Here is a 21,295-nt window from a genome sequence, read left to right on the forward strand (position 1 = left end):
TTATAACATCTAGCTCATGATTTTTGATAAAATCAAAGATGTGACATGCATGCCACAAATCTAGGAAGAGTGACACTTCGTGGGAGGTTTCTGAGATGATCCCTGCATGCAACCTCGAGCTGCTAAAAGTAGATCATTGGATCGAGGGATGCCTTTGAATGCTACCTTGGGAGAAGAAACCCATGCATGCAAATTAGCTTTGCTCGGTCCCGGAGGGAACCGGTCAACTCAACTACACATGCAGGAGGATGCTCAACTACCGGGAGAAAATTGACATTTCTGGAAGGGAGCTGGGCTGGTTGCTGAGGATATTTACGCAATTTCTGGGCAAAGCAGCTCATTGTTGGCCAAGATTGCATATTTCTTGGGCTGAGCAGCCTTACTGGGGGAATTAGGAAATTTTCTAGATGAAGCCTGACAGGCAGAATCGCTGAATTCTCCAGCCCATCAGGTTGCCAGACATAATTGTGCAATTTATGGAGGGAAGGTTGGTTTCCCTCTAGAATTGCACAATTTCTTAAGGGAGATGCTTAGCCTACCGCTGGACCAAGTCCATACAAATAGCCTGTGAGGGGGATGCATCAAGCTCTGAAAGTCAAGCTTCCCTTCTGCAAGAAAAACACTGAAGCTTATGTACTTGATGAAGCGAAACATGCTACTATGAAAGGTTGGTAGGCAGGCTCCAAAATGAAGCTAAGGCAAAATTTTGGAGGGTGGTTGTAGCCGCTACAACACTTGGCGACACACTAGTAGAACTCCAGCTCTCTGAATGGACCTTATTCCTGAAAAGAAAGTCTAACACCTCTAGAAGTATTGTTCAGTTCTTAGTTTGTCTTGGTTTCCACACCTGCTTGACTGTAAGATGTAGCATTTGCCAAGCTCTTGGTTGATTGACACACATTCCAAGTGAAGTCAACACAGTTGTCTTGATTGGGGTTGAGGGGTATATTGGTGCACAAGTAGTATAGTCGTCAAAGTCTTAGTTTCATCTCTGGTGTTGCTTTGCTACCGACAGGCCTGGACAATACCTTAGTGGGGTCACATAGGAACACAAGCATGGCTCCATTGCTAGCAAGCCTGGTCAGTACCCTGACAGAGTTACTTGCATCACCTCTCTGTGCAGGAAGACTTTCTCTTCTTTCGCCTTTTTCATTTTCATTTTCTTTCAAACTTTTTTCACTTTTTCATTTTTTCATTTTTTCATAACTTTGCATAACACTTATTCATTTTAGAGGCAGAAGAGGGATCCCGACTTATTGAGAGAAGAAGAGGTTGTTCCAGCAAAGAAGTAGTTTATTATACCTATGACGTGCTTGTTAAGGTTTCCCGCCCTCACCTTACTATACTTGACTGGGCTGACAAGGGTTAACCCAAAAACAACTTACTAGAGTAGGTGATACTAGTTAGCATGCAAGTGTTGTGTTTTCACAAAGGTTTATTTTGAACAGTACATATTTCCATTGATGTATCATGGACTAAAGACAACAAGTTCTTACATAAGAGAGTGGACAACAGATAACCAAATGTTCATAGTTGTACAAGTGCTCTTGTACTTTACCTAGCTTGTTTCATGCGAAACTAACCTAAGAACAAAACAAGAAAACAAACAACAAAGAAAATCAGAAGAAAAAGAAAAAGAGAAAGCAAGGTGAGTAAGCAAACAAGAAAACAAACAAACAAACCAACAAAGCAAGTAAGCAAACAAGGATGCAAGAGAACATACTGAAAGAAAACACTACTCCTACTCCTAAGCTAACGGTCCATGGACCATATCACGTGAAGTGATACTTCCATTGTAGCCACCGGCACATTGGTTGACCCATGTTGGTGAAGGCACGGTTTATGAACATCACAGTTGTGCAAACCAACAAGCATGAAAGATATAACGATGAAGAGAGACACACTCCAAGCTTACAAGTGACCACAGGACAAAGAAGAGTGAAAGCACATGATATGCATTCTGTGGAGCTGCCATGGTGGTGTGGTGCATTGTGTGCAGATGTTGAGTGTATGTATTATCTTGACTGTGACATGCAAGCAAACGTGAGAGAGGTAGACCACTTACGATGTGCATGTGTGCTTGCTGTGTAAGATTCCCCTAATGCATGAGTGATGGGATCATGTAGTTTGAGTGGAGGAAGTGAAATCTAGGTGTTTGGTTAATCTTCAATGCAAAACAGAGAGTTATGAGGAGCCTTGAGTGTTTCAACAATTTCCTGACCGAAAGTGAAACCAAGCTCAGGACAATGATGGCTTGACATAACCATCAGCTCAGGATGAAGTGTCTCGACAATCTATGGGGTTTCGACTTCGTTGACAGATAGATCATTGTAGACCAATGTCTTGGACAGATTAACAATGATTGAATCAACATCATGATTGGATGAGGAAGTGGATAGATCACGACAACCAAGATCATAAAATTTAGGATGTTTTTTGGCATCCTCATGATTTGATGAATCAGGTAGACGGGTAGATGGGAAGCAAAGATTGTCACCCTCTATGTTTTCAGGAAAGATAGATGACAGATTGGATGGAATTTCCGAGGAAGATGTGTCCTCTTCGCATTGTAATGACAAACTGACATCCAACGTGTCTTGTGAATTATCAAAAGTAGAAACATCTGGAAATGAGTTTTCATAGGGGAAATCAACATTGACAGAATCACAAGGGATGTCAAGATAAAGTAGATCAGGCGTGGATGGAAGGAAGTCATCCTTCACTACGGTTTCTTCTTTAGATTCCTGCACACACTCATCATGAATGATGGCGCGGGTTGGGTGCACAACAACAACTCCTTCTACAACTTGATTCTCGTTCACAATAGGTGAGGAGTCTGGAATGGAAGGGAAGAAGATAGTATAATCCAGAGGATCAACAGAATGTGGGGACGGAGGTTGAGGGAATGAATCCACGTGAAAACCATCAACCTTGTAGGCCAAATATGTGCATATATCAAGAGAAGGTGGGGTGGGAGGATGTGATAGCTCAACATATGTGTGCACGCATGTTCTCTGACATCACTCTACGGTGGTGGAGGTGTTTGATGAGGTGAAGGTGGACAGTTACTTGTGATAGCAACTATGTCTGCCTTTGATTGCGCAGCTCCATCACCGAAGTGTGTGGAGCAGGGTTCGGATATGTGAAGAAGTTACTCAAATCTTCCATCGAGAAATTCCTAATCAATATCATCTTCGGGGAATAGGTATTAAATATTACAAAAGCGTGTGTAAAACTAATCAATGGATTCATTGGGTGCTTTTTCATAATTCCAGAATTTCTTTTTTGAGTGATTTATAGTTAAAGTGATTGAAAGCACGGTCTATCTCTGCGACTAGATGAGTAAGAGAATGAATATATTTTTCGAGCAGTGTGCCACACTAGTGCATTGGGTTGCCTCGAAGCATGTAGAAGAACAACATGTATTTCATGTATTATTCAAATATTTGATGCCTTTTGCATGAGCCTACAACACTGACTGTGTGCCCAATCAAGGCTACGTGGCCTCCAACATCATATGTTTTATGAGACAAGTTATCTGAGAGCTTTTCCGAGATAATGAAATTGTTTCCATAAGACATACACTCTAGAAGAGCGACTCGATAGTTAGTCATGAAAGATATGTAGAGTATAAAAACAGATGTGAGGACTCATCTTGTCATCTAGCCCTCCTTCTAGTGCCAAAATGTTGACGGTGCTGGACCCACCAACATGTAAGAGGATCTCCCCGGTAAGAAGTCCCAATTAGACCTTATATTGTTTGGTGTAGGAGTCCCAACAATGGTTCGTACAGTAATGCCTTGAGCACAATTTCACATAGAGGTAAGTAGGATAAATTTCTTGGTAGCAAGGGTGTGACAGCTACAGTGAGCGAAGGAAGGTGCATGAGAGGTTCTAACACATGGGGGTTGAGATGAGTGCACCCCTTGGAAACCTTTGATACCACATAGTTAAGAAGGGAACACACGAGCAAAGATGCATTACAACATGGAAGGAAAGTTAGCAAACAATCCGAAGTGATGGTTAAACCAATAACACATTTTAAAAAGATTCACACATACATACACAGATAGCTATATATGCATGCATAAGCAAAACAATACATATATCATTTAGAGTAAACTAGGTAGCACAGTATACAATACAACATAATCATGAAACATGTTGGCTCTTATTATATTAAGAAGTGTAAGTTCCAGTCATACAATACACCCATGTCCAACCACTAGTTCTGATAGCGGAACGTTACATCCACAACCACCTGCTCCTCTAAAGAGATGTACTAGCTTTACGCAGTGGAAAAAACAAGGCTCGTTACAATACTGTCCAAGCTTTCTCTAAGATACTCCTATCGAATCTTGGCTAACCAAAAGCCTTTACAATGAGTTATGAGGTTCTATTTATAGAAAAGGGTGGGGTGACCCTTGACATTCCCCTTTCTGACAGTTCATCTATCCTCATGACTGTTCATCTACTCTATGGCCATTACATCCAACTATCGACACTTGAACTTCCACTTGGCAAGATGTTACATTACAATGCACATGTGCCCATGTGAGACAAAATGGTTTGAGAAAGCCATAAAAGACATCATTGACACTCGATCTATTGTGGTTAGACCAAATCTTTGACATGCTTGTGATGGTGAAGGTGGTGAGCTAATGCAAAGCTTGGTTTTCTGTGATGGTGTGCATGCACCCCATGGTAACATCTCACTGAAGTGAACTCTTGCCTCTGTTGCATTCGGGTGCATTGGTGTGGCTCCTCAATCCAACTCATCTACTAGTATGTGCATGGTCTTCTTTGGTGCGGCGGAACAGGAAACACTCTGATGCATAGTGTCCTTGCTGATCTTCCAGTTTATGCTAGTGGTCATGCGCATCAATTGTGAACTGCATGTTTAGCTCCAGTCGGACTTGTTTATTGTCTTTGCCTCAGTGAGTGTGCCAAATAGGTGGGATCACATGAGTGTGCATAATGACATGCGTGTTTTTTCATTCCGTTGCATGCAATCAACAACACTGCTCACCTTGTCTGCTTCGTGCTAGCTGTTGGGATGGATTTATAACTTGTACTGGCGTGGTTTCATCCGTGAGTGCATGTTGCACCCCCTACTGTACCTGTTCCTGCGGCAACTCATTCTCTCGTATACGTAGCTTTTGTTATTCCTTGAGTTGCTGCTTCAACACATGCAACTCCTTCTCTGTTCCATTCTCTGTCCTCACACAATATTCATGTCACGCCATCACCTCATAGCATGAATCTCCAAAGTTGCTTTTATCACAAGTGGATCTGCTTGAGCTTGCAACCTTGTTCCGCCTCTGTGTTGTCAACAACCTTCCTCTTGTGTTCGTTGCATTCGATATGCTGCATTCAACTGCTGTTGATGGTGCTTCTTACTGTGATATTGTTTCCATCATATCTTGATGTCCTTGTCTATGAACAACTTGATGTCTTCGTGGGTAGGCAAGTTCATAGAAACTTGATCGATTTGCATCCCCAAGCATGCTCTGAATGTTGTCTTGGACTATGCTCTCCTGGAAACCATTGTACCTATGCTGTTGAAAGGCAAATGGACACCTGTGATATCTGGAGACATGGTAACACTCATGGCAAGAAATTTGTTAGTCGAAAGCCAAAATGAACTTGAGAACTGACTTGCAACATACCTGTGTGACTGATCATGAAGGTTGCGCAATTTTCACCTGGAGGTCAAGAGACTAACTACCAAGACTATGCAAAGCATAGTCTGTGCTGTTAGAAGGCTGATTGACTACTGGAACTCCGCAACGCACATCCAACCTAGCTTACTAGTGACTGAAACTGCGTAATGTGCAATTTCAGTCAGTAGTGACATGTAACTTGCAAACTACATTGCGTAGTTTCTAGAGCCAATAGGACACAACCTCCAAGAATTGCATAATGCAAGCCTGGAGGTCAGTTCCTGGATAGACTTTCATAATTTATGGGGGGGAAGGTAGAGCCTTATTTTTCGAAAATGCGCAGTGCTAGCTGGGCAAGGAATGGTCCAGGCCAAGGCAGCCCAATCTAGTCGACGGGCGACTGAAAACATGAGAAGTGTGAAAGCATGATGGGATGAGTGCAAACAAGAGTGAATGATCATTCATGCAAATAGCAAGTGAAGGATTCGGAAAACAGGAAAGCATGCATGTGGGTGAAGCGAGTCGCCGTAACGACGACTGTCCATACAAAAAATTTTCATGCATGTGACAACAATGAGATGTTAATGAAAACTAAAATGGTGCTAGTACAAGCTAGTATGTATCAAAACGACAAAAAGTTCCCACTGAAATGAAGCAAACAACATTCATACGAAGTGGAACACAAGAAGCGCCAGAAATGCAACACAAAACATGGAAAGCGGGCTTACCCCAAAACAACTGAGCTAAATGTGACGATGGCTCCTAGATGTGATGTGGGATGTCAGAGATCCAAGGATGATGCTAGGAATGAGCTATGGAATTTCCAGCTCATGATTTTTGATAAAATCGAAGATGTCACATGCATGCCACAAATCTAGGATGACCGACACTTGGTGGGAGGTTTCTGAGATGATCCCTGCATGCAGCCTCCAGCTGCTGAAAGTAGGTCCCTGAATCAAGAGATGCCTTTGCCTGCTTCCTTGGGAGAAGCAACCCATGCATTCAAATCAGCTTTTCTCAGTCCTAGAGTGAACTGGTCAACTCAACTGCACATGCAAGAGGCTACTCAATTGTTGGGAGAATATGCACATTTATGGAAGGGAGTTGAGCTGGCTGCCCAAGCAATTTGCCAAATTTTTTAGCAGAGTAGTTGACTCCTACCTAGGATTGCATAATTCCTAGGCTGAGCAGCCCTGTGGGGAGGATTTGCATAATTTTCTAGATGAAGCCTGACTAGCAGAATTGTGCAATTTCTGGAGGGAAGGCTGGTTTCCCTCCAGAATTGCACAATTTCTTGAGGGAGCTACTCAACATGCAGCTGGACCAAGTCCACAAGTCCAGACAAACAACTTGTGAGGGGGATGCATCAAGCTTTGATAGAAAAGTTTCCCTTTTGCAAGAAAAACATTGAATCTTGTGTACTTGATGAAGCAAGACATGCTATTGTGAAAGGTTGGTAGGGAGGGTCCAAAACGAAGCTAAGGAAAAATTCTAAAGCGTGGTGGTCGCTACGACAACATAATTCTTGGAATGATGTTGGTTAACCTATTGGTTCATTCTTTTCTGGGCTTGATTTACATTATATTTGAGATGAGCGATCATGGTGGAATGGTTATGTAGGAGTCTATCAACCTCTTGTACTTTGGAACATCTGGGGACATAAGAAGCTAGTGAAGGTGGGAGTTGGCCATACACTACCTCCTATGATGTCATCTTGGTGGCTTTATGATAGTTATTATTATACCACCATTCAGCTAAAGGAAACCACTCTACCAATTGATGTTGCTTGTATGAAGTGAAGCACCCCAGATAGGCCTCCAAACACTTGTTGAATGCTTCAGTTTGACCATATATTTAGGGATGATAAGTTTCACTTAGATGGAGTTGTGTGCCCTAGAGATTGAAAAGATCCTTCCAAATTTGGCTGGTGAAAGTGGGGTCTTGATCAAACATAATGGAAGTTGGCGTGCCATGTAGTTTGAAGATTTGGTCCAAGAAAACTTGAGGCATCAATGTTGGGGTAAATGGGTGTGGTTGAGCACAAAAATGAGCACATTTGGAAAGTTTGTCAACAACCACCATGATGACTAATTTGTTTCTTGAATTTGGGAGACCTATAATGAAATCCATGGAGACATGTTTCCAAACGGAGTCAAGGAGTGGAAATGGTTGTAAGGTTCATGGTAGCTTGATCGTTTCCAATTTTTTGTATTGACATACATCACATTCAATTGCAAAGGTAAGAATGTAATTCTTCATGCCTATCCAAAAGAAAGAGTGTCATGCCCCTGCATAAGTTTTTTAAAATCCTGAATGTCCTACAATCGGAGAGGAGTGCACCTCTTCCAAGATGCGGGGTTTGAGGTTGGAGGTCAGGGATAAAAATACCCAATCCTTTTATTGAAGAACCTCATCCTTCCAAGAGTAGTCTTCTGAGGAATTAAGAAATGCTCTTAAGTTATTAATGATTTGGGATAGAGAGGGGTTCGTGAATCATTCATGGAGGACCTCTTCAATCCAATCTAGTATTGTTAGAGAGAGTGTTAGAAGGGTGCCCTCATCCTCAAATTGGAACAATAAGGCATGTTCCACTACTTTTGCACACCCCTTCTTGTAAATTATATTATAATCATATCCCAAAAATTTGGCAATCCATTTATTTTGTTATGGAGATGATAGACGTGTCTCTAGAAAATATTTCTCGCTATGATGGTCAATGCAGATTTGAAAATGTCGTCCCAATAAGTATGGTCACCAAGTGTTTACTACATGTAAAATGACCATCATTTATTTCTCATATGTAGAATGACTCAAATTTTTGCCACCAAGTTGGTGACTGGTGAAAGCTAATGGTCTACCTTCTTGCATTAATACTATGCCAATGCTCGTACTTGAAGCATCACATTCAACTGGAAAATATTTTGTGATGTTTAGTAAGGCCAATACTAGGGTGGAGCGCATGGCCCGTTTGAGAGCTAAGAAGGCCTGCTGATTTCCGTCAATCTAGAGAAATGATTTTTCTTGAGAAGATTGGTGAGGGGTCTGGAAATGCATCCATAATTGCAGGGAAATTTGTGATAATAGCTAGTGAGACCGAAGAATCCCCACAAACTCTTCAAGTTTTTTGGTTGGGGCCAATCTTGCATTGCCTAAATCTTTTTTAGATCAACCCTCACTCTATCATGGCCCACAATGTGTCCCAATTACCCTAATTCTTCCATGAAAAAGGAGCACTGTGATAATTTAAAAAATAATTTGTGCTTTTGGAGTAATTGCAATATATGGTGAGCATGTTGAAGGTGTTTGTCCAATGTTATGTTGTAGATGAGAATGTCATAAAAAATTACCAGGACAAATGTTTTGAGATATGGTTTCAGAATGTGGTGCATGAGGCTCTAAAGAGTGGATGGAGCATTACAGAGAACAAATGACACAACAAATAATTCATAATGGCCTTCATAAGTTTGGAAGGTTTTCTTGGGAATGTCAACTTCCTTCATGTGTATTTGGTGATAGCCCGAGCGTAGGTCTATCTTGGTCATGTCGGCTTTACTATGGGAGAAATATCATACCACATGCATTCATATTGGGGGATATATATTGAGGAAAAAATGACACAATATATTGATCATATAATAGGGGTAAAAGGCTTTTATATTTTGTGTATAAAAAATGGAGCTCAAAGTTAATGAAAAAATATAAAGGGATATAAAAATGTTAATGAAAAAATGGATACGTACAATGTGTAGTGAAAGTAGGGGCTTTTTAAATTGGGAAGGTTTATGGGGTTTGTATTGGTAGGGGGTTGAATAAAGTGATTTTTAAAGGTATTTTCCAATATGTAGTCAAATTAAGGGTATGTTTTAGTATGCCACGAACACACGTGCTATGTCATAGATTCATTAAGTGATGCCCCCATGAGCATGGTGAAAAATGTAGCACAATGAATTTCATCAAGAAAATCATCAATTACTGGAATAGGAAATTTTTCCTTGATAGTGAGCTTATTAAGGGCCCTAAAGTTGAGGCACATGCATCATTATCCATCTTTCTTTAGAACCATCACCACTGGAGATGAATAAGGGCTGGTTCTAGGAAAAATAACACTGACCTCAAGGAGTTCCTTGATAAGTTTTTAAATTTCATTCTCTTGTACAAAAGGATATCGATATGGGTGAACATTTGGTAGCTAGACTCTTGAGACGAAACAAATGTTGCGATCATGTCTACCCCTAGAGGGTGGGAGCCTTTTAGTTTGGTCAAAGACTAGTTGGTGGCAATATGATACCTTTTGCATGTTAGGATGAACATGAGGAGGAGTGGATTCAATGGCCTAGATGGCATTAAATTCGGCTACTTCCCCATGATGTCCCTTTTTTAAAAGCTTCTCCATTTGATGTGAGTTCATGATAGTAGGACCACCTACCTAGAGTCCCCTCAATGTATGATTGTGACAGTTCTACTTAAGGCTCATATATAATTCCTAGAAATCCATTGCGATAGGGCCTAGTGTGCAGATCCTTTCAACACCAACGAAAATTTCATAACCAACCATTTCAATGGCAAATGTGTGGGTTTTGAGGTGATAATCCCCCATCTGAGGCTTAATATTTTCACAAAATCCTTCACATTTCATAGTCCCCCTATCAATAATAAGGAATTGGAAATTAACTACCACACGTAAAAAATAATGAACCACTTTTGCTACTTTCTTATGGAAGAAGTTATGAGCACTACCACTGTCAATCAACACCACTACTGAATGATTTTTAATAAAACATTTGATTATGAGAGTCTATGGTGAATAAAGTCTAGCCAAGACATGTAATGATATAAGAGGCTCATCTGGCGTAGCTAGGAGATCATTATATGGGTCAGTTGGAGGTTCACCCTCTTCTTCCTCAGACACTTCAGTGGAGGGAGCTTCATCGATTGAGCTATTTTTGGTAGCATCAATTTGAAAGGATTTCGGTTTCTTGTATTTATGTCATGGGGAGTACTTGTCATCACAGTAGTAGCAGAGTACTTGTTTCCTTCTTTCAACCATTTCTACCGGCGAGACCTTTTGAACCTTAAGTGTTTGGGTGGGGCCTATAACATGGGTGGGACATCCCTTGGCAATGAAATTATGATGATTGAACTAGGCATTTAAGGTAACTTCCACATCTAAAACTTTATGACATGCATCCAACCAAGTAGGTGGGTGATGCATTCAAACATGGACTTTGATGACTTCTCTTAGGCCACTGATGAAAAATTCTAAGTAAAAGTCATCTCCTAGTCTTTCAATTCTGATGGCCAATATTTCAAAAGCTACAATGTAGTCCCTTACTATACATGTTTTCCAGAGCTTATTAAGACGACCCAAAAAATGAGATTCTTGATCAAAGCGTTCATAGATGGCTTTTGAGAAAATGTTCCAAGTTTGACTCCCTCGATAACATTTATGATGCCACTTCCACCACATCATCTCTCTTGATCAAAGTAAATGGCTCCCACATGTAGTTTAGTTCCATCCTCCCAAATATTATTAAGGAAGAAAGATTGTTCTAGTTTTTCTATCCATACTATCAGGTTAGAGGCATCAAATATGTACATGTCTAGCTTGGGTGTTCGGTGGCTCCAAGATTGGGGATCTCCATGGAAATGAATGTGATGGTTGGTTCTCCTCCTATGTGTGCATAAACAGTAGGCTCCTCCCTCATGGTTTCATGAAGCATATTGATAGCGATCGATAGTTGTGTGGGTTGGGAGGTAGTGGAATCCTGGAACTTGCTAAATCTTTTCTCAATGTATTTGACCTTATCAAAAACCCTTTTTGCAGCCGTGACTTGAGACTTGGTACCGAGCATACACTATCCCAAGTCAAATATTGAGCTCACTTAAGATTAGTATGCTTGGAAAGGGGGAAACCTAAAGAGTCTAGTGACGCGAGTCACTTGAAGCCGCGTCAGGAAAAATTTGGGATGCCTCAAAATTGGGAGCCTACATGTGAATTGTATGACTATGACCAGCTCGTCATCCTGAATCTTATGGGATAGGTCACTTACAAGCATCTTGAGATGGCCCAAGACATTTTTTTCTATTTTTACTCCAAAAGGGGTTTTACACCTAGCTGATCAATACTCGATTGGTCGAATTCTAGAAATTCAAATACTGCGAAATATCCTGCAGAAATTGAGCCTAGAGTGTAGTAACATAAACCCCAAGGTCTAAGTATTGTAGAATGTGTTATGACAATTTGATCTAGACAATGGTAGACAAAACCTTCACTGCACAAAGAGTGTGACCTGTGTTGTGAAAACCCCAAATACTGAATCTAATATATATGGTGGTAAGAAAACCCCAATTGTTGGATATGACCTGGACAACTGTAGTCGAAACCCAACAAATGAATCCGATCTAGAAGAAAATGTAGTGGGAGATCTTCACATAGCTGAATGAACTATGGTTTCAAAGGAGTATCAGGTGCTACAAATCAACATTTACACATGGGTCCAACAATAGCACTTGACCCAATGTTTCAGGGCACTAACTAAGGAGGATTGACCATACCCTTAGTCATACTACTCGACTACCCTATTTTACCTGCAAGTAATCTCTGTGATTGTTTATGTCTGTGTACTAAAGCAGCAAGACAACTGATGACTTATCTATGGTTAGGCTTTAGGTTACCCTAGGGGGGGTTCTGATATACCCAAGGCTACGTGGAAGTGCATCCGTGAGCAGTTTTCTCTAATGCGCTACTACTCAAAGGGGTACCCATAGGGTTTATAAGGGAGTCCAACAAGTTTGACCACTGCTTGCAATTCTTGCGTGCATGCCTCCCCAAATCGACAGGTTTATGCGCTTAAGGAAAAATGTCATGGTTTAAGGACGTCAGAACATGTCTTTAGCTTAAAAAAAATTCTGTAAAAATTTAGATATAACTGGCCCTAGAAAGTGATATGATACCACTATTTATGATCCTGACCTATGAAAAATCTAGAATACCAAAATACAAAGAAATATAGCCCAAAACACAAAAATATGACATGAAATAAGACAAGTTGCAAAGCTATTTTATTATTTAGAAGAAAAATGCAATGTCCGCTTGCTTTTTCTAGGGGACAACCTCCAACAGAGCATAGCTAAACTAAAAAAATACTCGATTATCCTTCCCCTCTATCTAAGACTATTTCTAGATTAATGACATCCATAACTCTAACTACTAGTGGTACCTTGCATAACACAGGTTAACCACTTCATTAACTATGGCTAATTTATAACTAGTTTTGGTCCCTTTTCTATAATACGGGTAAACCAATTTCAATTATTATTAATGCAGATAACCTCTTATGGGATTTATTAACTCAACTAACTAACTGTGACTGTAACTAGCTCCCTTGGGCTTATTACATAAATAAAGCAGTTAGGGTTGGACCCTAACAATCCTCCTCATAATCATGGATGCCCTTAGCATCCTACTCAACCTCCTCCTTAGGCTCGTTGTCAGTGTACCAGTGGATTATGCCCCATGATCCAAAGTAATATCTTCTCTTGGTACCATCATCCAATGCATCTTGTCTCGTCCACTCCCTCTTAGGGGGTCTAGTGTCCTCTCAATCAAATCTCTCTATGAGCCTATGTGTGAACTCCTTGTAAGTCATGATACCTACATAATCCAGGGGGATTAGTCCACCATATCATTGCTACATGGAATCTCTATCCAAATGACAAGTGGCATGCCTAATGGTATCCAACTCTCTCATGGGGTATAACTGAATGCATGTTTCTAGTAACTATACCCATTTCCTCATAGAACTCCTAGTTGATCCATCAAAGGGGGTGACGATTCATTTTCCGACCTTCTTCTGTACACCTTGCTTTGGCATATCTCCTCTTGTGAATGGATTTACCCCTATGGCATGCTTAATTCTATGGTGATTTTCATGAGGATAAGGATTCCTCTAGTTTATCCCCTTAATTCTACTTAGTTGAGCCCACAATTATTTGAGTTTCTCATTGTTTTCATTTAGTATATCATTGTTTCTATTGATCTCCTCCATGATCCTTTGTGTACTCCATTTCCATGCTTAACCACAATGTCTGTAGTTTCAGCCATCATTGTGCATGCATGCCTACACTTCCATCATATTTCTATCTTCTCCACAACTGGTGAAGATCATGCTTTGATACCACTATAATCTTCCTAATGGAAAAATAACAGTAAATAATAGAGAAATGCACTAAGTTAAATCAATGAGAAATTCACACATGCATACATAATTGATAAGCCACAGAATATGAGAAATAAATTAGAGTTTTTTTATTAATATCAATGCTCGAATTGAGTACAAAAAGAGTGGAATGATGGAATCAGGATTTCTTCTACAAGCATGCAAACCGGGAAATGACTCAAACTGGTAACTCGCACTACCCATAAATTCTACAACCATCGCTAAAGATGAACTATGATTTATACCCTCAGATTTGCTACAAAAATTCTACAAAATTAACTGGAGGCTTCTCTCACCCAAATCTACCAAACCTAGAAAAATATTGGTTTAATTTCAGCTAACTCAAAAAGCACCAAAAGGTGCAAATTTCCCAAAAAATACTACTACTACCACTAGTGGTGACGAACTAGAATTTTTTCCCTCAAAACTGCGCAAAATCCTATGAAAATCTAACCCAGAGCTCCTCACACCATACCCATAAAAATCTAGAAAAATGCCGGGCTAATTTTAGTTGATTCAAAAAGCATCAATTTAGTGTGAAAATCCTAGATTGCCCAGCTCTACATGCAAGAATAAATCACCTCAGCAAATGATCCAAATCCACCTCTGAAAATAGCTAAATCTCCTGAAAATTCCTCCTCTAGAAATAGATCCAATACCTAGCGAAACCCAACTAAATTTCCCTATTGAATATCTACGAAATTTTTTCCTAATAACCTTTGCACACCACCAAAAATAGTTAAATTTTCCCTAGATATTCCCCTAAATTATTGTACTACAAAATTCCAAAAAGTCTCCTACTATAGCCAACGGGAAACTCTCTCCAAAACCCCACAATCTCTAACCCACAAATGTCACTCCATAAGATATACCATGAACTCCTTCAATGCCTAGGAAATCTACAAAGTCGATCAAATCTCCTCTAATAAGCTCAAGGTATTTCATGAATTTGACATCCAACTTTCTCACTAGGGAGACACACAAAGATCTCCAAAATGAGGGTGGAATTTCCACATGGAATTCCTATGCTAAATCAAAGTTTTCTTCTTATGCTAAACAACGCAAAGAGAAGATGAAAGGTGAAATGTAATAGACAAAAGATGATCAAAAAATGAGTCCATCCTTCTTTTATAATTTCTCCCGATGCTTCTAGACTGCCCTTTTAATTATTATTTTATTGGCAGGGACATTTTCCACTAAGATACTTTTTCCTCCATTTTAAAAAATAATAATTTTACACCAATCTCTATTAAAATAATATTGTTCCTACCTTACTTCAATAAAATATAGATTATTTTGTAGCATTCTATGCAAATAATTCTTTTTGCCTTTTCTTGCAAAATAATATTTTCCCTTTTTTAATATTATAAAAAATTAGCAAAACTCCTCAGTGATTTTAGCATGCACAAAATTGGGGACATGACCTTTATAAACTAGAGCCATTACCAAATGAATCCATTTTTCGCAAAATACAAAAGCTATTAGAACATGGAATGTGAATTACCATTTAAAATTTTCAAAGCGACGAAACTTGAGCGAGTGAAGATAATCAATGAGCTGTTGGGAAAGGATAATTATATCTAGAATCCAATGCCCTTCCACATAACCAGTTTCTCTGAGGGAAACAATGGAGGGAAGTACGGGCTTCAATCAATTGGAAATCGCTTTTGAGATGATTCTATAGATTACATTGTAGAGATCGATGGGGCATAAGTTAGAGGGTGAAGAAACCTTGGAGGATTTGGGAATGAGGGAAATGAACATAGAATCTAGCACATAAAGTATGGAGATTGAGCAAAAGGAATCCTCAGCCACTTGTCAAACATCATTCCATAGGATTTTATAGTAGGTTTGTAGAATTCTATTCTGAATCCATCAGGGCCAGGTGACTTCCCTTTGGGAATTTCCATGCCAGTAATTTTATCTTCTTTAAAATTAATTTATTCTAAAAGAAGAGAATTTTGTTCCTCTAAAATAAATTTAGGAATACTTCTCGTGATATCTCGAAAAAAATGTCTTCGTTCAAGGGTAGATTCCAAGAGAATATTTTTGAAGTAGTCTATGATCTTAGTGGTAATATCTTCATGGTCCTCCTAATTCTTATCGAGTGAATTTTGGATGCATAGAATTTGATTTTTATATGTGTGCTTAATCATGGATTTATGAAAAAAATTTACGTTTTCCTTCTTCGAGCCATGATATACGATATTTTTGCCTCCATAGAATTTATTCTTGAGCTAATCATTATTAAAGCCTTTACTGAATAGATGCATCTTTAGAAGTTAATTCTGTAAAGCAACCTTCAATTATTATGGTCTATTGTATGTTGTACATGTCTTGTTCTAGTTGCTTCTTATCCTTGAGGATTATTCCAAAGCTTTTTTGATTCAACTATTTTATATTTTGTTTTAAGAGCTTGAGTCTTTGCTGAAAACATAACATAACAGTACTAGGAATAGAGGTTGAGGCATTCCACCAAGATTCTACATTGGAGAGGAAATAAGGTTGTTGTAGCCAAAAGCCTCAAATCATAATGGTTTATTCCATGGGTGAACTTGATCAATTTAAAGAAAAAACAATTGTCCAATGATGAGAACCATGGCTACAAACAATTATGATTTCAAAATTGATTCTAGAAACAAGTAGAGATTCAGAAATGAGGACACAATCAATTCTCGAGGAAACTTGTGAGGTGCCTCCTCTTCTATTATTATAGGTGTAAAGAGCATTAATGGTGGGAAGGCCCACAAGGTTGGAGTCATTAATAAAATCATTAAACATGGAACTTTCTTCATCCATTCTTCAAATTCCAAATTCCTTCTCCTAGAGATTATGAAGGAGAATGAAGTCTTCCCCAAATATGCAGTGACAATTATCAATCAACATTTAATTTTCTTACATATTGTGAATGGAGAGTATTTTATTAGTAGGGGATTTATGACTATAAAATTTTGAGATCAGACCAAATTGAGAATATCCAACAGGTTGGAAGCAAGAAGTAAGAATTTTTGTAAGGGAGAAGGAATCTTTGAGGGAAATAATGAGGGGGTTACATACAATAGCCAAACCACTTGAGGCACCATGAGCACATTGTGTTAGGTGATCACTATTTTTCTATATGTGTTGAAGCATGTGAGGAAGGGCATAAAAAGAGAACCTTTCTTATTATATTAGCAGGTTGTTAGGATATTCCACAAAAAATTATGTTTTAGAAGCCTTTGCTCAGATTTACCATTAAGGCCCAGAGCATTCCATGAAATAAATTTCATCATGGGGAAGGGTTGGTATTTTAGAAGATGATTTGCATTAGGGATACCTAGCCAATATTGAAAAGGTAATCTCCAAGGTGTTGAATTAGTTGAAAATTAATTTTTTGACCTCTTTCCTTTTGTTCCTTTGAGGTGTTTAGAAGATCTTTAGGAGAATTTATTTTGACACCATGGCAAGAGGAGGGAAGAAAAATGGGGGAGGGAATGCTTGGGTTTTTAACCTATTAAATAATTAACCCTGATGCTTGAGATAGGATCTGGAGACAATTTGGACTTGCTCTTTTGGGATTGAGGCTAGTATTTGTTCTTCCATTCTTCTACCAATGATTGGAAGTTGATATCTTGAAGCTCCATGTTCTCGACCTCATCCAATTTTGAGGGTTCTTGATCTTCATGATCCATTTAGTGTCATCATGAGGAATCCTTGTTGAGGGTGTTTCATTTATCATATAAAAGGGTTAAGGGTTTAATTTGTTTCCCATGTCTCTTCTATTGTTTTTGGCTGCTTTTCTCCTCCTTCTGATCCCTCATCCAAAATCCGCTAGAGAACTGTATATGTAATCCTACTTTGATCTACTAGGTCATTAATGTCCTTTATCAACATTTTTTCAATTTTATGTGATTGGTAATTCTAGTAAAGCCTCCTTTATCTAGAAATTGGTCACCTTCCTATGTTTATTATGCATGGATAGTTGGGCATTCATTGAAAAGGTATCCATATTCATGGTGGCTATGGAATCGAAAAGAAATTTGTTCGTAATCAATGGGATGCTCCTAGATGATCTCCTCACTGCTATGATTAATTCTTGTGGGGAGAGGTTTGAAAATATTTAAGTAGATGCAGAACCAAGAATAATTACTGTAGTGCTATTTTAATCAATCCCAATAGACCAAGACTGCAACCATTAATTTTCAACCCAAGGTAGGTCTTGTTGTTTCAATGGAGTTTGCACTATCTGTATCGATACACTACAACCAAGAATGAAAGATAAAAAGATACAGTAAAGAGTATCACTGAATCAATTGCATAAATTAAATCATTCATTTAGAAATTGAAACACTCCACAGAAATGAAATCACACTTCAAAATTACCGGAGAATGGGTGTGCCACAAAGTAAACTAATGACTACACCAACTGGTCACTACCATTATGTTTGATCAGAGAAGTGTAACAACATAATATAATCTGGAATTGAAGCGGATGTATTTTAAAATTTATACATCAACAACTAAAAGCCATACAACAATAAAAGAAATAGTAACATACAACTACTTCTACCACTGCAGGCCCTGCTAAAGAGGAGGGCCCTTCCTCCCTAGTAGGGGCGCAAGAATAAACACGAGATTAGTTAAAGAATCAGATGAGGAGAAGTAATAACATCACTGTAATGCCTTCAATTTTAAAAATAATTAAAAGTTACAAGATCATATTAATAGTTATTTTCTCTATGCCATCCCCGTACATGAGAAATCGAGTTTCTTTTATAATTATTACATACACAAAATTAGGAAGAGATCAGTCATGAGAATCTCATGATTCTCATGCTGATCATAAAATAGAAGTAGTTATAAACTATTTCTAAATAAAAATGTTTCTTAGATACGTTGGTTAAGATCACAACCACTTGGGTCTGTTGCTTCAACATAAACAATTCATAACCCCTGACAGCTGTTGTGTAGAATAGTAACCACGACTTTGCCAGCTACGGTACAACAACATCTTGGGGTCAAATGACGATTTAGGATGTAACAACAATCACTCAGTAAAAACATGCTTGGTGTAACAGTGGTCATGTTTATGAGCACGTGGTGTAATAGCAACCTATAACAACATATAGTGTGTAACAACAACCTGTAACAACATACATGGTGTAACAACAATCTGCTTTACCCTTCTCTAAACCCGATCATTGTGGCCTGTTCAATCCATAACCTCGTCCCCACAAGAAACACCTAAGAAAGAGAAGAGGGTGCAAAATAATTTTCCAATGCTTATCCCAGTTAACCACAAAAAGGAATATTGTATCGTAATATTCAGAAGAAAAAAGGAAAAATAGCATGACAATGAAATAGGTTGTATAAATGAGAAAAAGGGTGATTAACATGTGAAGTTTGATCGGTCTAGAGGTAAAGAGGATCGAAACTGGGGAAAGAAAGTGTAGGAAATAGGTATAAAAGTCACACCCAACATCTCCTCCAAACTGAAGCAACTACACGTCCCCATGCAGAACCTTAGCTTCTCCTGCTATACCCCCGATGCAAGTCTATAAAATTATAGGCACCAATAGTGTCTTCACCCGGACCCTTGTACCCCTGAGTAGGCATCAACTATCGTGGCCAGGATTCTTCTTCATAGTCGCAGAGGTGGTAGTCCAAATGATATTCTTCTAATGGTAACCAAATCAAAGGAAATTTATATCTAATTCTAATCCAAAAATGCTCCCAATGTCTGCACTACCAGTGTATATTCGAGTACCCGTGTAACAACAACCATGAAATTCCTATACTCAAAAGGATCTCCTTCTTGCAACTTAGCACTACAGGCCTCAGTGTGCTTAAGGCACCCCGCTAGTGCTCGACTTTTCATCCGTGCATGAAAATTGAGGAAAATCCTCAGAATACTCTTTTTATAAGTGGTTGACTGTTCCTTGACCCCCGGGGTGCTTAGGAACAACTTAAACTCACGTTTCAACTCATAAACCATTCCTAGTTCTTCTCTAACCCATAATGCTTCCCTTTCTTCATTGGTTTCGGTTGAATTCATGGCTAGATGCCATTTGACTTGGTTTCTCCTAAACAAAAGGAAAGCCCGCAACTACAAATCTCCCATATAGGAGAAAACACTTTCTACCATCTTTGTGTTGCCATACTCACACAATATGTTATGAAAAGATAGCTCATAAAGTAAGCTTTGTTCATCAAAATCACAAGTAAGAAAAATTTCAATAAAAGTACGGGTAAAAGAACCAAAATAAGGCTTATTCTCAAAGATTTCTTTTAACTGAAATAAATAATAACGTTCCCAGAGGAACACTGGATGCGATGCGGAAGGCTGCCTACATCCTAACAGGTTGAAGGCAAGCTCACAAAGCTTTGTCTTATCATTTGTCAGATCTAGAACCTGCCGCTATAACAGCTGTGGTTGTTCATCCTTTTTCATGATGGCTTCCTTATGTCTTTGCGCTTCCCATTCTCTCTCCCATTCTTCCTTTAACTATTTCTCCCTGACTGAATCCATCATCATTTTGTGTGCCTTGAGCAAGATCATTCCCTCTTGTAGAGAGAGCACTTGCTACTTCCATTTTTGTAACTCTGGTATCAACAACATTCTTTCATAACACCATCCTTCATTAGGAATCAGTGTTGTCCCACATGCACTAACAATCGAGGGTGTAACAACCTCCCGAGGGTCAAACTATTCCATTTCAGTTGTTGGTTAATGTGTAAAAGCAACGTCATTAATGGATTTTTGTGTAACTATTTATTTCTCTCCCTGATTAGATTCCATTTCCACTATTGGTTCCTGTGTAACATTTTTCCCTTGGTAAGCTTCTATTTCCACTTTTGGTGGTTGTGTAATAGTAGTGTCAACCACAGGTTCATGGATATCAGCTTCTTCTTATTTCCCTTGGTTGGCTTCTATTTCCATTGATGGTTCTTGTGTAACAACAGTGTCAACCAAGGGTTCTTGCATATCAGCTACCAAGTTACTTTCTGTGGAGTGATCTGTCTTAGCTGCAGGTTCTTGTGTAATAGTAGCATATTCAATGGGTTTTTGTGCATCAACTTCCGAGGATTTTGTTTTTGTTTCCCTCGAGATGGTGTCCACTACACAAAATCTATACCCCGCTTCCACTAGCTCCTGAGCACAGGTCATTCACACAACACCTAGAACATTTCCTTCCCAACCCTGTCTATAGCCTCAGCCAAAGTCTCTGACCCTGGGGCCCTTGCCTCTACCCTCTCCTCTGCTAACTGCTTCCTTAGCTTTTCATTCTCTTTATCAAAAATTTCAATTTTGAACAACAAGGATTGAATCTCGTTCTTACCAGATGAGGAAGGTTCCTCTAGCCAAGCCTGCTCTTCATCATTTTTCTCTACTGCCTCCTTATTCTTCTTAGCCATGGATGGAGACTCTGGGTG

Source organism: Pinus tabuliformis, chromosome 7, assembly GCF_031772625.1.
Source record: "Pinus tabuliformis cultivar Carrire ecotype Pingquan chromosome 7, CPIR1, whole genome shotgun sequence".
Lineage (NCBI taxonomy): Eukaryota > Viridiplantae > Streptophyta > Pinopsida > Pinales > Pinaceae > Pinus > Pinus tabuliformis.